Source organism: Hyla sarda, chromosome 8 (assembly GCF_029499605.1).
Source record: "Hyla sarda isolate aHylSar1 chromosome 8, aHylSar1.hap1, whole genome shotgun sequence".
Taxonomy (NCBI): Eukaryota; Metazoa; Chordata; class Amphibia; order Anura; family Hylidae; genus Hyla; species Hyla sarda.
In genome coordinates, this window is record NC_079196.1 from 189,320,081 (window position 1) to 189,337,022 (window position 16,942).

The window sequence follows — 16,942 nt, forward strand, 5'->3', positions numbered from 1 at the left end:
CTGCTGACATATCTGTCCATTTTAGCAACCGTGCATAGCAGCTGTATGCTAAGGGCAGCATGGTGGCTCAGTGGTTAGCACTGCTTCCTTGCAGTGCTGGGGACTTGGGTTCAAATCCCACTAAAGACAACAATAAATAAAGCCTTATTATTATTATAATAACGTCAGCAGAGAGAACTGTGCTCGTGATGTCATCAGAGAGCATTCCAAAAAGAAAAGAATTTCCTCTGTAGTATTCAGCAGCTAATAAGTACAGGAAGGATTAAGATTTTTTAATAGAAGTAATTTACAAATATGTTTAACTTTCTGCCACCAGTTGGGTTAAAATAAAAAAGGTTTTCACCGGAGTACCCCTTTAAGGGGTTAATGCAGCAGTGGCCATAATAAAAATAAAAAATAACCTGTGGTAGCCAGAGACCCGGGGCTATGGGCCTAAGACCCAGGGCTACAGCCCCGTTAGCCGCCCCTTGCAACGCCACTGCCTGTCAATGTTTTACAATGCATATACTAATGGAGTTAGAATCTAAAATTTCCAATGGCTATTTATACACCACCATTTTACATTAGTATAGGTGTCTGGTCTTCTCATATACATCAGGTATTCTCCTCTTTGCATTTTCTATATTTTATTATAACTTTTTTCAATCTCCCATTTGTCTCCCATTTCTCCTATGACTTGATGTGACAACAGATTAGCTGAAGTTGTTGGCTTGTATGAAAGCGCAAGCCTGCAGGTGGTGGAAATTTGATAGACAGAAGGCTTTTTAGCTCCCTGAAGGTTATGTCTTGGCCCAGAGGGACTGTTTTCCTGGTACTTCTATGATTCCTGTCAGTCGGTGCAGCCGTGTTCCAGGATACCTAGTGGCCTTTTGAAAATGACTAGTTAAGAATATGTAACATGAAAGTAAAGAGTGTAAAATGAAATTATAGACTCTCCCTGTGTTATACGCTGCACCACGACTGTGTGATATTGTGACGGGGTCATGGATATCAGAAAATAGACACATAAGCGCAGTACATGGACTTTTTATGTGCCACTTTCTACTCTTTTGTGGAAAAAAATCCAAAATGTGCCCCATGACTTTGTAGATAAGTGACTTACTACAATACTTTACATCATATGAGAGCAATTATTCTAACACTAGATTCCAGTGGATGTATTTTCTGAAGTAGTAAGCAGAGAAAAGTATTTGATATAAGGTACTATTGAGAATAAAAGGGTTGTCCACTTGTTAATAGGGTCCCCTGATATGATCGCAGGCTTGTAAGAGGGGTTAATGTGTATGGTGGTCTTATAGTTAACCCTTCTGCATAAGTAATGATGTCCTCCATGGGCTGCTAGGGATGATGCAATGGTGCCCTGGTGGTGACTACCCTATATGGGAGATGACACAGCAATTTATTTGACAGACATAGTCCTTGCTATTGTACATTTTAGTCACATTAGACACTTATATCTATGCTATTGATGTCACGTATGGTGTTTGTCTATCTTCTGCTTCTGAAACCTTCTAGTCTCAGCTGTCCCCCCTGCTATCTTCTCTCACACCCTGGGTAGGCATTGTCATGGTACTCTGTTACTCATGGGAATCACATGACACACTTCATTAAATGGCCACACAGTGGTCTCAAATTCCAGATTTGTCTCTATAGCCTGTGAGCTTGTCTGTATCTATAGCCACGTGTCTGTATCATCCCACCGTTATACTCTCGGTTGTCCACTTGCAAGACATGGAGGCCCTTTGTACATTGTTGAGGTTCCATTGTCTGCAGTTTGGATATTGATGTGCCTTTAATATTGCATTTTAGCAATTGTTCTATACCTTTTAGTGTGCTTTTTTTTTTGTTATGTTCTACTATTTATTATGTAGTGGTGTGGGGTTAATTGCATGCAAAAGTCAAACTCGCTCTATGAAGTTGGTAGTCAGTGAACCAGAGGTCCTCGTGTGACTAACTAGAACCTATGGGGTGACCACTTGACTGACAGGATGTTATAGGTTTGCACTTCTTTCAGGTGGTGGCCCCCACGTTGGTAAATGATGGAATGGACAAGAGAGTGTGTGCGTGCATGACTGCTAGAGCCAGTGCAATGAGAAGTGTTGTGAGTCTCTGAGCACAAGAAATAGGGGTCACAATGAGAGTTGGTAGGCAAGAACAAAAAGGGAGAACAAGATTTTGAAAAGGTGACCTAAACTGTCACAAAGAATTACAGAGAAAAGAGAGAGGAAGGTGTCAGGAGACACAAATGTGCCATGTGATGCCTGCACCAGTATCTGACTGGTAGGGTTGGAGACAAAAATTTGAGACAGGTCAAGGGGCCTAAGTTCCATGATGGTTGTATTACTGCCCTGCCATACAAAAGACTAGTCTAGTAATTTGGAACTATGTACTGTACAGTCTTCTTGGCATCTGTATTGTTCGTCAATCTTCTTCCCTACTAGGGAGAAGTACTGTGTGGCCATTCCTGTTAAATAAAGACTTTGATCTTTATCACTGTAGCATCTGACCGGTTCCTGTTGTGTAACCCCATAGAATCAGCTAAACTATCCACTAGTCCACAATGGTATACATCCCTGCCTCCACCCTGTATCTTTGGGCCTTTGTTACATGCTTGTTACATGCACAGCCCTATGCCAGTGGTGATTCCTCCTACAGGCCAGATACAGATGTCTCTTTTAGAGCTTTCACTTTACCCTCTGAATACCCATTTTTAATGAGCATACAGACTCGCCTACTTAGTCTGGAGAAAAGATGTCTTAAGGGCGATCTGATTACAATGTACAAACATATGAATGGACAGTACAGAGATCTTTTTATTGATCTTTTTATACTTAGGCCGGTAACCATGACAAGGGGGCATCCTCTATGTCTAGAGGAAAGAAGGTTTCACCATCATCACAGACATCATCTTTACTGTAAGAACAGTGAAACTATGGAACTCTCTGCCATATGATGTTGTGATGTCTGACTCAATAAACAAGTTCAAGGGGGTCCTGGATGTTTTTCTGGAAAAATATAATATTAAAAGCTATGGATACTAGATTTATGTGGACAATATGTTTATCAAGGGATTTATTCTGATGCCATATTGGAGTCGGGAAGGAATTTTTCCTATGCCATGGGGCAATTTGCATCAGCTTCATGTTTTTTTTTGCTTTTCTCTGGATCAACACAGTAAGGATTTAGGTTCAACTTTTTAACCTATGTAACTGTATGGTCTCACATACTCCAGTCATAGTCACAGCCCCTGCTATACCAATATAAAATCCAGCTGTCGCTGCTGTCATATTACTAAATATGGGTATTCGTAAACTGGACAACCCCTTTCATTATATTACCAGCTGGCTGTACACCACCTCATAATTAAAAGATAACTAATATATCAAGTTTAATGAATTTGACACCTACATTAATTTTTATTATGCATCGACCTCCTTTGCCTACATAATAACAAATGTATTCATATCCATGGTTTCTGAGTAACTTTAATTTTTATTTGTAATGATATTATGTACAGCAAGATGCTTTATGATACCAGCAGGTAAACCATAATGAGACATCATAATAACTTTCCCGATACGCTGGTAATATCACATATGTCTAGAACAGTTAAACTTACTTTGTTGTTATGTAATGAAATTCAATTGTAATCCGGCAATTTATCCTACACGGAATGAGTTTAATACTTTTTGAAGGCAAACGGTTTTCCCCTGCATGAGACTCCGGCACAATGATCCTGCACACTCAACAAATTAAAGTCTTTCCTTATGGCTCCAACTTCTGGTCAATGAATAAAATTCCATTTTAGACTTATTATAGACTGGAATGTGTTTTCGGGATGTTTGTGAAGACCTGTTTGCCAGATGTGAAGTATGAAAAGAAAGAAAGAACATCTAAAAATATATGTACTCTTTGAACTGATAGGCATGGTGCCACACTGTTTGCTTATCATGTCACGGGAGAAGAGAATCCATCAATGATTGTCAGGTGAGCTGAATATATAACACGAACGGAGGAATCGCTGAGGAAAAATGAGGAATCATCAAAAAAAGTTGAATGAAATGTAAGGTTTTCTGTATTTTAAAGTTTCTTATAAATAACTTACAGCATCTACAACAGCATATAGCATCGGTTAAGTGTACTTAGGAGAGACCTTAAAGGAGATTTCATGCGAAAAATAACTGATTCCATATCCCCATGATAAGTCCAACCGCTGGGGGCCCCCTGTATTACCAGGGTGGGACCTGGCGCTCAGTGAGGAGCTCCATTCATACCTAAGGTAGTGCCGAAAGACCAAAGGATAGGGGGTAAGTTATTTTTTGCCAGAATACTCATTTAAAGATAATCAGCACCTTAAAGGGGCTTATTTGGGTTTTTAAATGGTTGGTTCAGCACCACACTTTTAAGTAGTATGGACAGAAAAATAATAAAGATAGTTATATGCATCTGCTCTGATCTCCTGCTGCATCAATCCCTACAGTGGTCGGTCCAGGCTGAGCAGAGCTTTCTGCTTTAGGCTCAAAATTAAAAGAGAGCTTTTAAAAAAACAAACAGGACTTACCTGCCACCGCTCCCCTGGTGCCTCAAGTATCCCATTCCGGTCTGCGCAGCGATCCTCTTCCTGGTTGCTGTGGTCAATTTGTCACACTGCAGCTCAGCTAATCTCCGGCTGCAGTGATGTCCCGCCTCGGCTGGTGATTGGCTAAGTGGCAGTATGAGATATTTGGGCCCAGTACCAGGAAGAAGACCATGGCCGAATATGTCACATTGCCACTCAGCCTATTCCTGCGGCCGGATATTAGCTGAGCTTCAGTGTGACTGTTACGCCGAGCGCTCCGGGTCCCCGCTCCTCCCCGGAGCGCTCGCTACACTCTCTCCGCTGCAGCGCTCCGGTCAGATCCACTGACCCGGGGCGCTGCGATTCTGCTTCCAGCCGGGATGCGATTCGCGATGCGGGTAGCGCCCGCTCGCGATGCGCACCCCGGCTCCCGTACCTGACTCGCTCTCCCTCGGTCCTGTCCCGGCGCGCGCGGCCCCGCTCCCTAGGGCGCGCGCGCGCCGGGTCTTTGCGATTTAAAGGGCCACTGCGCCGCTGATTGGCGCAGTGATTCCAATTAGTGTCTTCACCTGTGCACTTCCCTATATCACCTCACTTCCCCTGCACTTCCCTGCCGGATCTTGTTGCCATTGTGCCAGTGAAAGCGTTCCTTGTATGTTCCTAGCCTGTGTTCCAGACCTCCTGCCGTTGCCCCTGACTACGATCCTTGCTGCCTGCCCCGACCTTCTGCTACGTCCGACCTTGCTTCTGTCTACTCCCTTGTACCGCGCCTATCTTCAGCAGCCAGAGAGGTTGAGCCGTTGCTAGTGGATACGACCTGGTCACTACCGCCGCAGCAAGACCATCCCGCTTTGCGGCGGGCTCTGGTGAAAACCAGTAGTGACTTAGAACCGATCCACTAGCACGGTCCACGCCAATCCCTCTCTGGCACAGAGGATCCACTACCCGCCAGCCGGCATCGTGACAGTAGATCCGGCCATGGATCCCGCTGAAGTTCCTCTGCCAGTTGTCGCTGACCTCACCACGGTGGTCGCCCAGCAGTCACAACAGATAGCGCAACAAGGCCAACAGCTGTCTCAACTGACCGTTATGCTACAACAGTTACTACCACAGCTTCAGCAGTCATCTCCTCCGCCAGCTCCTGCACCTCCTCCGCAGCGAGTGGCCGCTCCTGGGCTACGCCTATCCTTGCCGGATAAATTTGATGGGGACTCTAAGTTTTGCCGTGGCTTTCTTTCCCAATGTTCCCTGCATCTGGAGATGATGTCGGACCTGTTTCCCACTGAAAGGTCTAAGGTGGCTTTCGTAGTCAGCCTTCTGTCCGGAAAAGCCCTGTCATGGGCCACACCGCTCTGGGACCGCAATGACCCCGTCACTGCCTCTGTACACTCCTTCTTCTCGGAAATCCGAAGTGTCTTTGAGGAACCTGCCCGAGCCTCTTCTGCTGAGACTGCCCTGTTGAACCTGGTCCAGGGTAATTCTTCCGTTGGCGAGTATGCCGTACAATTCCGTACTCTTGCTTCAGAATTGTCCTGGAATAATGAGGCCCTCTGCGCGACCTTTAAAAAAGGCCTATCCAGCAACATTAAAGATGTTCTGGCCGCACGAGAAATTCCTGCTAATCTACATGAACTTATTCACCTAGCCACTCGCATTGACATGCGTTTTTCCGAAAGGCGTCAGGAGCTCCGCCAAGATATGGACTCTGTTCGCACGAGGCGTTTCTTCTCCTCGGCTCCTCTCTCCTCTGGTCCCCTGCAATCTGTTCCTGTGCCTCCCGCCGTGGAGGCTATGCAGGTCGACCGGTCTCGCCTGACACCTCAAGAGAGGACACGACGCCGCATGGAGAACCTCTGCCTGTACTGTGCTAGTACCGAACACTTCCTGAGGGATTGTCCTATCCGTCCTCCCCGCCTGGAAAGACGTACGCTGACTCCGCACAAAGGTGAGACAGTCCTTGATGTCTACTCTGCTTCTCCACGTCTTACTGTGCCTGTGCGGATGTCTGCCTCTGCCTTCTCCTTCTCTACCGTGGCCTTCTTGGACTCTGGATCTGCAGGAAATTTTATTTTGGCCTCTCTCGTCAACAGGTTCAACATCCCAGTGACCAGTCTCGCCAGACCCCTTTACATCAATTGTGTAAACAATGAAAGATTGGACTGTACCATACGCTTCCGCACGGAGCCCCTTCTAATGAGCATCGGATCTCATCACGAGAGGATTGAACTTTTGGTCCTCCCCAATTGCACCTCGGAAATTCTCCTTGGACTTCCCTGGCTTCAACTCCATTCCCCAACCCTGGATTGGTCCACTGGGGAGATCAAGAGTTGGGGGCCCTCTTGTTCCAAGGACTGTCTAAGACCGGTTCCCAGTAACCCTTGCCGTGACTCTGTGGTTCCCTCAGTAACCGGTCTCCCTAAGGCCTATATGGACTTCGCGGATGTTTTCTGCAAAAAACAAGCTGAGACTCTACCTCCTCACAGGCCTTATGATTGCCCTATCGACCTCCTCCCGGGTACTACTCCACCCCGGGGCAGAATTTATCCTCTCTCTGCCCCAGAGACTCTTGCCATGTCTGAGTATGTCCAGGAAAATTTAAAAAAGGGCTTTATCCGTAAATCCTCCTCTCCTGCCGGAGCTGGATTTTTCTTTGTGTCCAAAAAAGATGGCTCCCTATGTCCTTGCATTGACTACCGCGGTCTTAATAAAATCACGGTTAAGAACCGCTACCCCCTACCCCTCATCTCTGAACTCTTTGATCGCCTCCAAGGTGCCCACATCTTTACTAAATTGGACTTAAGAGGCGCCTATAACCTCATCCGCATCAGAGAGGGGGATGAGTGGAAAACGGCGTTTAACACCAGAGATGGACACTTTGAGTATCTGGTCATGCCCTTTGGCCTGTGCAACGCCCCTGCTGTCTTCCAAGACTTTGTCAATGAAATTTTTCGTGATCTGCTATACTCCTGTGTTGTTGTATATCTGGACGATATCCTAATTTTCTCTGCCAATCTAGAAGAACACCGCCAGCATGTCCGTATGGTTCTTCAGAGACTTCGTGACAATCAACTCTATGCCAAAATTGAGAAATGTCTGTTTGAATGCCAATCTCTTCCTTTTCTAGGATATTTGGTCTCTGGCCAGGGACTACAAATGGATCCAGACAAACTCTCTGCCGTCTTAGATTGGCCACGCCCCTCCGGACTCCGTGCTATCCAACGCTTTTTGGGGTTCGCCAATTATTACAGGCAATTTATTCCACATTTTTCTACCGTTGTGGCTCCTATCGTGGCTTTAACCAAAAAAAATGCCGATCCCAAGTCGTGGCCTCCTCAAGCGGAAGACGCCTTTAAACGACTCAAGTCTGCCTTTTCTTCGGCTCCCGTGCTCTCCAGACCTGACCCTTCCAAACCCTTCCTATTGGAGGTTGATGCCTCCTCAGTGGGAGCTGGAGCTGTTCTTTTACAAAAAAATTCTTCCGGGCATGCTGTCACTTGTGGGTTTTTTTCTAGGACCTTCTCTCCGGCGGAGAGGAACTACTCCATCGGGGATCGAGAGCTTCTAGCCATTAAATTAGCACTTGAGGAATGGAGGCATCTGCTGGAGGGATCAAGATTTCCAGTTATTATTTACACCGACCACAAGAACCTCTCCTACCTCCAGTCTGCCCAACGGCTGAATCCTCGCCAGGCCCGGTGGTCTCTGTTCTTTGCCCGATTTAATTTTGAGATTCACTTTCGTCCTGCCGATAAGAACATTAGGGCCGATGCTCTCTCTCGTTCCTCGGATGCCTCAGAAGTTGAACTCTCTCCGCAACACATCATTCCACCTGACTGCCTGATCTCCACTTCTCCAGCCTCCATCAGGCAAACTCCTCCAGGAAAGACCTTTGTTTCTCCACGCCAACGCCTCGGAATCCTCAAATGGGGTCACTCCTCCCATCTCGCTGGTCATGTGGGCATCAAGAAATCTGTGCAACTCATCTCCCGCTTCTATTGGTGGCCGACTCTGGAGACGGATGTTGTGGACTTTGTGCGAGCCTGCACTATCTGTGCCCGGGATAAGACTCCTCGCCAGAAGCCCGCTGGTTTTCTTCATCCCCTGCCTGTCCCCGAACAGCCTTGGTCTCTGATTGGTATGGATTTTATTACTGATTTACCCCCTTCCCGTGGCAACACTGTTATTTGGGTGGTCGTTGATCGATTCTCCAAAATGGCACATTTCATCCCTCTTCCTGGTCTTCCTTCAGCGCCTCAGTTGGCTAAACAATTTTTTGTACACATTTTTCGTCTTCACGGATTGCCTACGCAGATCGTCTCGGATAGAGGCGTCCAATTCGTGTCTAAATTCTGGAGGGCTCTCTGTAAACAACTCAAGATTAAATTAAATTTTTCTTCTGCATATCATCCCCAGTCCAATGGACAAGTAGAAAGAATTAACCAAGTCTTGGGTGATTATTTGCGACATTTTGTTTCCTCCCGCCAGGATGACTGGGCAGATCTCCTTCCATGGGCCGAATTCTCGTATAACTTCAGAGTCTCTGAATCTTCCTCCAAATCCCCATTTTTCGTGGTGTACGGCCGTCACCCTCTTCCCCCCCTCCCTACCCCCTTGCCCTCTGGTCTGCCCGCTGTGGATGAAATTTCTCGTGACCTTTCCATTATATGGAGAGAGACCCAAAATTCTCTCCTACAGGCTTCATCACGCATGAAGAGGTTCGCGGATAAGAAAAGAAGAGCTCCTCCCGTTTTTTCCCCTGGAGACAAGGTATGGCTCTCCGCTAAATATGTCCGCTTCCGTGTCCCTAGCTACAAGTTGGGCCCACGCTATCTTGGTCCTTTCAAAATTTTGTGTCAAATTAATCCTGTCTCTTACAAACTTCTTCTTCCTCCTTCTCTTCGTATCCCTAATGCCTTTCACGTCTCTCTTCTTAAACCACTCATCCTCAACCGTTTTTCTCCCAAATCTGTTCCTCCCACTCCTGTTTCCGGCTCCTCGGACATCTTCTCTGTCAAAGAGATCTTAGCCTCTAAAAAGGTCAGAGGGAAAACTTTTTTTCTAGTGGACTGGGAGGGTTGTGGTCCTGAAGAGAGATCCTGGGAACCTGAGGACAACATCCTAGATAAAAGTCTGCTCCTCAGGTTCTCAGGCCCTAAAAAGAGGGGGAGACCCAAGGGGGGGGGTACTGTTACGCCGAGCGCTCCGGGTCCCCGCTCCTCCCCGGAGCGCTCGCTACACTCTCTCCGCTGCAGCGCTCCGGTCAGATCCACTGACCCGGGGCGCTGCGATTCTGCTTCCAGCCGGGATGCGATTCGCGATGCGGGTAGCGCCCGCTCGCGATGCGCACCCCGGCTCCCGTACCTGACTCGCTCTCCCTCGGTCCTGTCCCGGCGCGCGCGGCCCCGCTCCCTAGGGCGCGCGCGCGCCGGGTCTTTGCGATTTAAAGGGCCACTGCGCCGCTGATTGGCGCAGTGATTCCAATTAGTGTCTTCACCTGTGCACTTCCCTATATCACCTCACTTCCCCTGCACTTCCCTGCCGGATCTTGTTGCCATTGTGCCAGTGAAAGCGTTCCTTGTATGTTCCTAGCCTGTGTTCCAGACCTCCTGCCGTTGCCCCTGACTACGATCCTTGCTGCCTGCCCCGACCTTCTGCTACGTCCGACCTTGCTTCTGTCTACTCCCTTGTACCGCGCCTATCTTCAGCAGCCAGAGAGGTTGAGCCGTTGCTAGTGGATACGACCTGGTCACTACCGCCGCAGCAAGACCATCCCGCTTTGCGGCGGGCTCTGGTGAAAACCAGTAGTGACTTAGAACCGATCCACTAGCACGGTCCACGCCAATCCCTCTCTGGCACAGAGGATCCACTACCCGCCAGCCGGCATCGTGACAGTGACGGATCGCTGCGGAGGCTGGAGTGGGATACCGGAGGCACCGGGGGAGTGGTGGCAGGTAAGTCCTGTTTGTTTTTTTAAAAATGTGGGTCACTTGGGGAATTGAAAAAAAAAGTTTATGTCCCGAAGTTTTCCTTTAAGGAAATGTCTGCTTAGCCAATCATTGGCCATAATGTTGACTGGACTCAACCAGTGATTTGCTGAGTTATTTTCTATCAGTTTTGTGATGGATGACCCCTTAAAAGGTCTGTGTTGTCCAATTTTCCCATACACATGCCTGCTTGGCCAAGGGTTCATGTGTTTTCAATAGAAAAAGGAGCAAAAGCTACTTTCAGACATTTAACATAGGCTGAAAAAACACATATGTCCTTCTAGTTCAGCCTATTATTCTGTGGTATTGGTCCAGAAGAAGAAAAAACAAAGAGGCTATAGAAGAGAGCCAATTTTAGCAGCAGCTTATAACTAGGGAAAACAAAAGGACCAAACTTAAATTTTAACATGCCTGATCCTATTCTTGCCTGACATCATCTGTGATGCCAACAAGTAATAGACAGTCATCAGGTTCTGCAGGGTTCATACAACTTTTCTCTGGGGGGCCTTTAGGATAGACCATCAATATTAGATCAATGGTAGTTCAACTCCTACTGTTTGGAGGAGGTGTGGTGTTCATTCTTCTTAATTTCCTTTTTCACTTGAATGAGACAAAGCTGCCATATGAAGAACAGATTCTGCTATCAGGATGGCATTGTTCAATATGGACCAATAAAGAGGCCACACTGCTTGAACATCATGACTGTCAATAAATAGCTGATTGTTGGGGTGCCAAGAGTCAGACAAACCAGCAATTTGATATTTCTAGCCTATACTAAAGATAAAAGTAAACTTTCTAAATGTATAGCATTACTCATCTTGCACTGATCCTAATCTACAGCTTGTATAATACCCCAGAGCTGTATTACCGTATATACTCGAGTATAAGCCGACCCGAGTATAAGCCGAGACCCCTAATTTCAACCCAAAATCCCAGGAAAAGTTATTGACTCGAGTATAAGCCTAGGGTGGGAAATACCTCATCCCCCCCTGTCATCATCCAGACCCGTCATTAACATCCTCATCATCATCCCCTTGTCATCATCCCACACATCCCCCCTTCATCATCCTCTTATCATCCCACACATCCCCCCTTCATCATCCCCTTATCATCCCACACATCCCCCCTTCATCATCCCCTTGTCATCATCCCACACATCCCCCCTTCATCATCCCCTTATCATCCCGCACATCCCCCCTTCATCATCCCCTTATCATCCCACACATCCCCCCTTCATCATCCCCTTGTCATCATCCCACACATCCCCCCTTCATCATCCCCTTATCATCCCACACCCCCCCTTCATCATCCCCACCCCCCTTCATCATCCCCACACCCCCCCTTCATCATCCTCTTCTCATCATTCGCCCTCAGTGGTCTTCAACCTGCGGACCTCCAGAGGTTTCAAAACTACAACTCCCAGCAAGCCCGGGCAGCCATCGGCTGTCCGGGCTTGCTGGGAGTTGTAGTTTTGAAACCTCCGGAGGTCCGCAGGTTGAAGACCACTGCGGCCTTCAACATCATCCAGCCCCCTCTCACCCCCTTTAGTTCTGAGTACTCACCTCCGCTCGGCGCTGGTCCGGTCCTGCAGGGCTGTCCGGTGAGGAGGTGGTCCGGTGAGGAGGTGGTCCGGGCTGCTATCTTCACTGGGGGCGCCTCTTCTCCGCGCTTCCGGCCCGGAATAGAGGCGTTGCCTTGACAATGACGCAGAATTACGTTGGCAATGAACGCACCTCTGCGTCGTTGTCACGGCAACGTGACTATTCTGAGGCCGGGCCCGAAGCGCTTAGAAGAGGCCTCCCCGGTGAAGATAGCAGCCCGGAACACTATCCCACCGGACCACCTCCTCACCGGACAGTCCTGCAGGACCGGACCAGCGCCGAGCGGAGGTGAGTACTCAGAACTAAAGGGGGTGAGAGGGGGCTGGATGATGTTGAAGGCCGCAGTGGTCTTCAACCTGCGGACCTCCGGAGGTTTCAAAACTACAACTCCCAGCAAGCCCGGACAGCCGATGGCTGCCCGGGCTTGCTGGGAGTTGTAGTTTTGAAACCTCTGGAGGTCCGCAGGTTGAAGACCACTGCGGGTGGGGGAGTTCACTCGAGTATAAGCCGAGGGGGGTGTTTTCAGCACGAAAAATCGTGCTGAAAAACTCGGCCTATACTCGAGTATATACGGTAATAAATCTTCTGATCGCTATTGGAAACGATCAGCAAGCTTTTCTTAAACACACCCTTAACAATTTATCTAAAGTAGGATTACCTACATCAGATTATTATACAGACCCTATTTCAAAGATTATTCTTCCTGGAAATCATTGAAGATATTGTACAGGCATGCATTGTTGGAAGATCTGGTCTTGACATGAAAAGAAGCAAATACACACTGGGTGGTCAAGTTGATGAAGCAATCGGTCAACATCCAGAAAGTATTGTGCATTGCTTCCATTAATTAGAATAGGTAAAAAGCTAAGAAAAAGGAAAAAAAAAAAAAGAGTGTTGGGGCAAAAACAGCACACACTAAATTCTACATTCAGTGGACACAAATGGTCAGGTACAGAAAGCCTTACTTGACAAAACTTCTCTCTGTAGATGGAAGGGTCAAATGTAGAGACTGTGGGGGAGATTTATCAAAACCTGTCCAGAGGAAAAGTTGCTGAGTTGCCCCTAGCAACCAATCAGATTGCTTCTTTCATTTTTCTGAGGCCTTTTCAAAAATGAAAGAAGCGATCTGATTGGTTGCTATGGGCAACTCATCAACCTTTCCTCTGGACAGGTTTTGATAAATCTCCCCCTATATGATGAAACAGTCTGAATAAATTCAGTATCATATCACTGAGGTATTATCCCCTGGGAACAGTGTAGTAGATGGAATGTTTTTTCCCCTGGGTTTTCTTCCCCTAAGGTCAGCGTCACACATAGCATATATGCTGCATATTTCCTGCCACGCCAAATTGAAATACGAAAATACACTGCGTATTCTCCTATGAGCAGACCCAGGACAACCCGCGGCAGCCCTGTGTGTGCAGAAAGGTTTGGCACTGTGACCACGGGCCTGCCCCAAAAACTCATGGCGAACACAGGGCTGCCGCAGGTAAAAGAATGCGCAGCGTGAAATCAGCTGCATGTACGCTATGTGTGTTATAGTGTGGGCCCATACACTTCTATTGATGTCATGCACCCTGGAAATACTTTTTAAATAGATCCTCTGCATGTTGTTTGAAATAAAAATAAAAAATACAGTATGTCTAGAAAATTTCGACCTATGCAATTCTCTCATAAAATTTTGTAAAAATTTATACTTAAAATCATCTATTAACATCAACAAAAGTATGACGCTTAAAGATGGTCAGATGTTTTTGTCACTTTAATATATTGTTTTCCGCTCTCTGTTCTGTTTGTTGAATATTTGAACTCTAATCCTTTTTTACTGTTCACTGGGCAAATTAATTGCTTCCTCTTCTTATTTCAAGTAGTTTCAGATTCTAGACAGCTAACAACTGGAGAGTTGTATTAAAGGGGTACTTCGGAGGAAAACATTTGTTTTCAAACCAACTGGTGCCAAAAAGTTATACAGATTTGTAAATTATTTCTATTTAAAAATCTTAATCCTTCCAGTACCTATCAGCTTCTGTACGCTCCAGAGGAAGTTGAGTTGTTCTTTTCTGTCTGATCACAGTGCTCTCTGCTGACACCTCTGTCCGTGTCAGGAACTGTCCAGAGTAGGAGCAAATCCCCATAGCAAACCTCTCCTGCTTTGGACAGTTCCTGACTAGTGTTGCTCGCGAATATTCGCAATGCGAATTTTATTCGTGAATATCGCATATTCGCGAATTCACGAATATTCGCGAATATAGCACTATATATTCGTAATTGCAAAGATTTGCATATGCTAATTTTCGCATATGTGAATTTACGCTTATGCTAAATTTGGTTCATGTTAATTTTCGCATATGCTAGTTTTCGCATACGCGAATTTTCATATATGCGAAAATAAAACGCGAATATTACGAATATGCGAATTTAGCAAATATATGGACGAATATTCGTCCATATATTCGCGAAATATCGCGAATTCGAAAATGGCCTATGCCGCTCAACACTATTCCTGACATGGACAGAGGTGTCAACAGAGAGCACTGTGGTCAGACTGGAAAGAACTACACAACTTTCTCTGGAGTATGTCTGAAGTCTTCCATGGTATTTGCAGATGAAGTGGAGCTGGAGTTGATCTTTAACTACATCTTCTAAAATTTACCAGTTGGGTGTTAATATATACAAAATGTAATGGTACTAAAGAGTAGTGTTGAGCGGCATAGGCCATATTCGAATTCGCGAATATTCGCGAATATATGGATGAATATTCGTCATATATTCGCGAATATTCGTAATATTCTCACTTTATTTTCGTATATGCGAAAATATACGAAAATTCTCGGATACGAAAATAGCATATGCGAAAATTAGCATATATTAAATTAGCATGAGAAAAAATTCACATATGCGAAAATTAGCATATTCTAATTTTCGCATATGCGAAAATTCGCACTCCAGTCTCGCACAGTAGTATTAGAGCCTTCTTTACACCACATAAGCTGGAAGCAGAGAGGGGTGATCACTGTGATGTGTACTGTGAAAAAAAACAAAAAAAAAACGAATATTCGTAATTACGAATATATAGCGCTATATTCGCGAATATTCGCGAATGCGCGAATATGCGATATTCGCGAATAAAATTCGTATTGCGAATATATACTAAAGAGTAGTGTTGAGCGGCATAGGCCATATTCGAATTCGCGAATATTCGCGAATATATGGACAAATATTCGTCATATATTCGCGAATATTCGCATATTCTGAATATTCGCGTTTATTTTCGCATATGCGAGCAATTCGCTAATGCGAAAATTAACATATACAAAAATTAACATATACAAAATCAGCACAAGCGAAAATTCGCATATGCGAAAATTTGCATGCCAGTCTCACACAGTAGTATTAGAGCCTTCATTACACCACACAAGCTGGAAGCAGAGAGGGATGATCACTGTTATGTGTACTGTGAAAAAAAAATTAAAAAAAAACGAATATTCGTAATTACGAATATATACTGCTATATTCGCGAATATGTGATATTCGCGAATAAAATTTGCATTGCGAATATTCGCGAGCAACACTACTAAAGAGGCACAAGTCCCAGGCACTTGCTTTGTTTGTCTCTTCTAAACACAAAAACTAATAGTAAATATGATTGACTGGGAACAAGTCCCTGACTAGATTACTAGATATGAAAGAAAATTGTTTCATTTCATGTCATTCTGCAAATGAATCTCATATTTATTCTTAGACTGATCTTTAAATCTGTGCATCAGTGAAATATAATTAAAATAGGAGCAGTGAGACAAGTGGGAGAGGAGCTGTGCGGACATTTGCCAACTCACTATGACATCTCTCAAATCAGAAATGCAAATCTCTGCCAAATTAAACTTTAAAATATTGCTTTAACACAGTAGAGGGTGTCGTATTGAGATAACAGCAGAAATTATCACTGCTCCAAGAGCAGCACAAGTATATACATCTACAGGAGCTTATCTTAGGAAAAGTACAAATACTAGACAACAAAGCAGAGGGACTTCCTGCTAATCAGTCAATTGTCATACTTCCCAACCAGTGTTGTATCTACACTTTGATAAATCCGCCCCAGGGGGTAGTTGTCTGCCTACCTACCTACTTATTTACCTACTTACTTATCTACATAGCTACTTACCCAGTTTCTTGGCTACCTACATAACTACCTACCAAACTACCAACCTACCTATTTAGCTACCTAACCACCTGGCTACCTACCTAAATAGCTACCTACCTGGCTACCAACTTGCCTACATAGCTACCTACATGGCTATCCACCTACATAGCCACCTACCTGTCAACCAAACTAGCTATATACCTTGCTACCTACCTACCTACTTATTTATCTACCTACCTACTTATTTAACTTATTTACCTACCTGGCTATCTATCTACATAACTACCTACTAACTAATCCACCTACATATTGGCTACCTACCATTAACTTTACTTGGGGGGGGGGGGGGGGTCAATCTACTTGCCTATAAACTTGCCTATGAGGGGGAACTACATAAAACCCCAACCCTGGTTCGCTCAGAAATACCACAAAACCTTTACAAAATGCCCACTTTGAAGTCCATCTATCTGGACAATGCATTAAACAATGGGTGTATGCTCATGGAATGCCCAGTTCTCCCTCCTTGTGCAGTGCTTGGACCCCACACCCAGCCAGGTGCACAATAGGAATCCAAAAAGATACGATGATCTAGCACATGTGCAATAAAACTCAGATTAAGGGTATGTTCACACATACGCAAATTTGATGTGCAGGATTT

General features: G+C 45.5%; 1 long non-coding RNA gene across 2 annotated transcripts; it reads right to left on the reverse strand.

Moving 5' to 3' along the window:
• Positions 1-3,477: 3,477 nt before the first annotated feature.
• On the reverse strand, positions 3,478-13,219 carry LOC130285054 (uncharacterized). 2 transcript variants are annotated; one of them, XR_008847235.1, is made up of 3 exons: positions 13,109-13,219; positions 12,825-13,007; positions 3,478-4,021 (listed from the first exon to the last, which is right to left on the reverse strand). It is a non-coding gene; the product is annotated as an uncharacterized LOC130285054 (long non-coding RNA). The 2 variants fall into 2 exon arrangements; XR_008847234.1 differs by having other exon boundaries at positions 12,806-13,007.
• Positions 13,220-16,942: the final 3,723 nt, after the last annotated feature.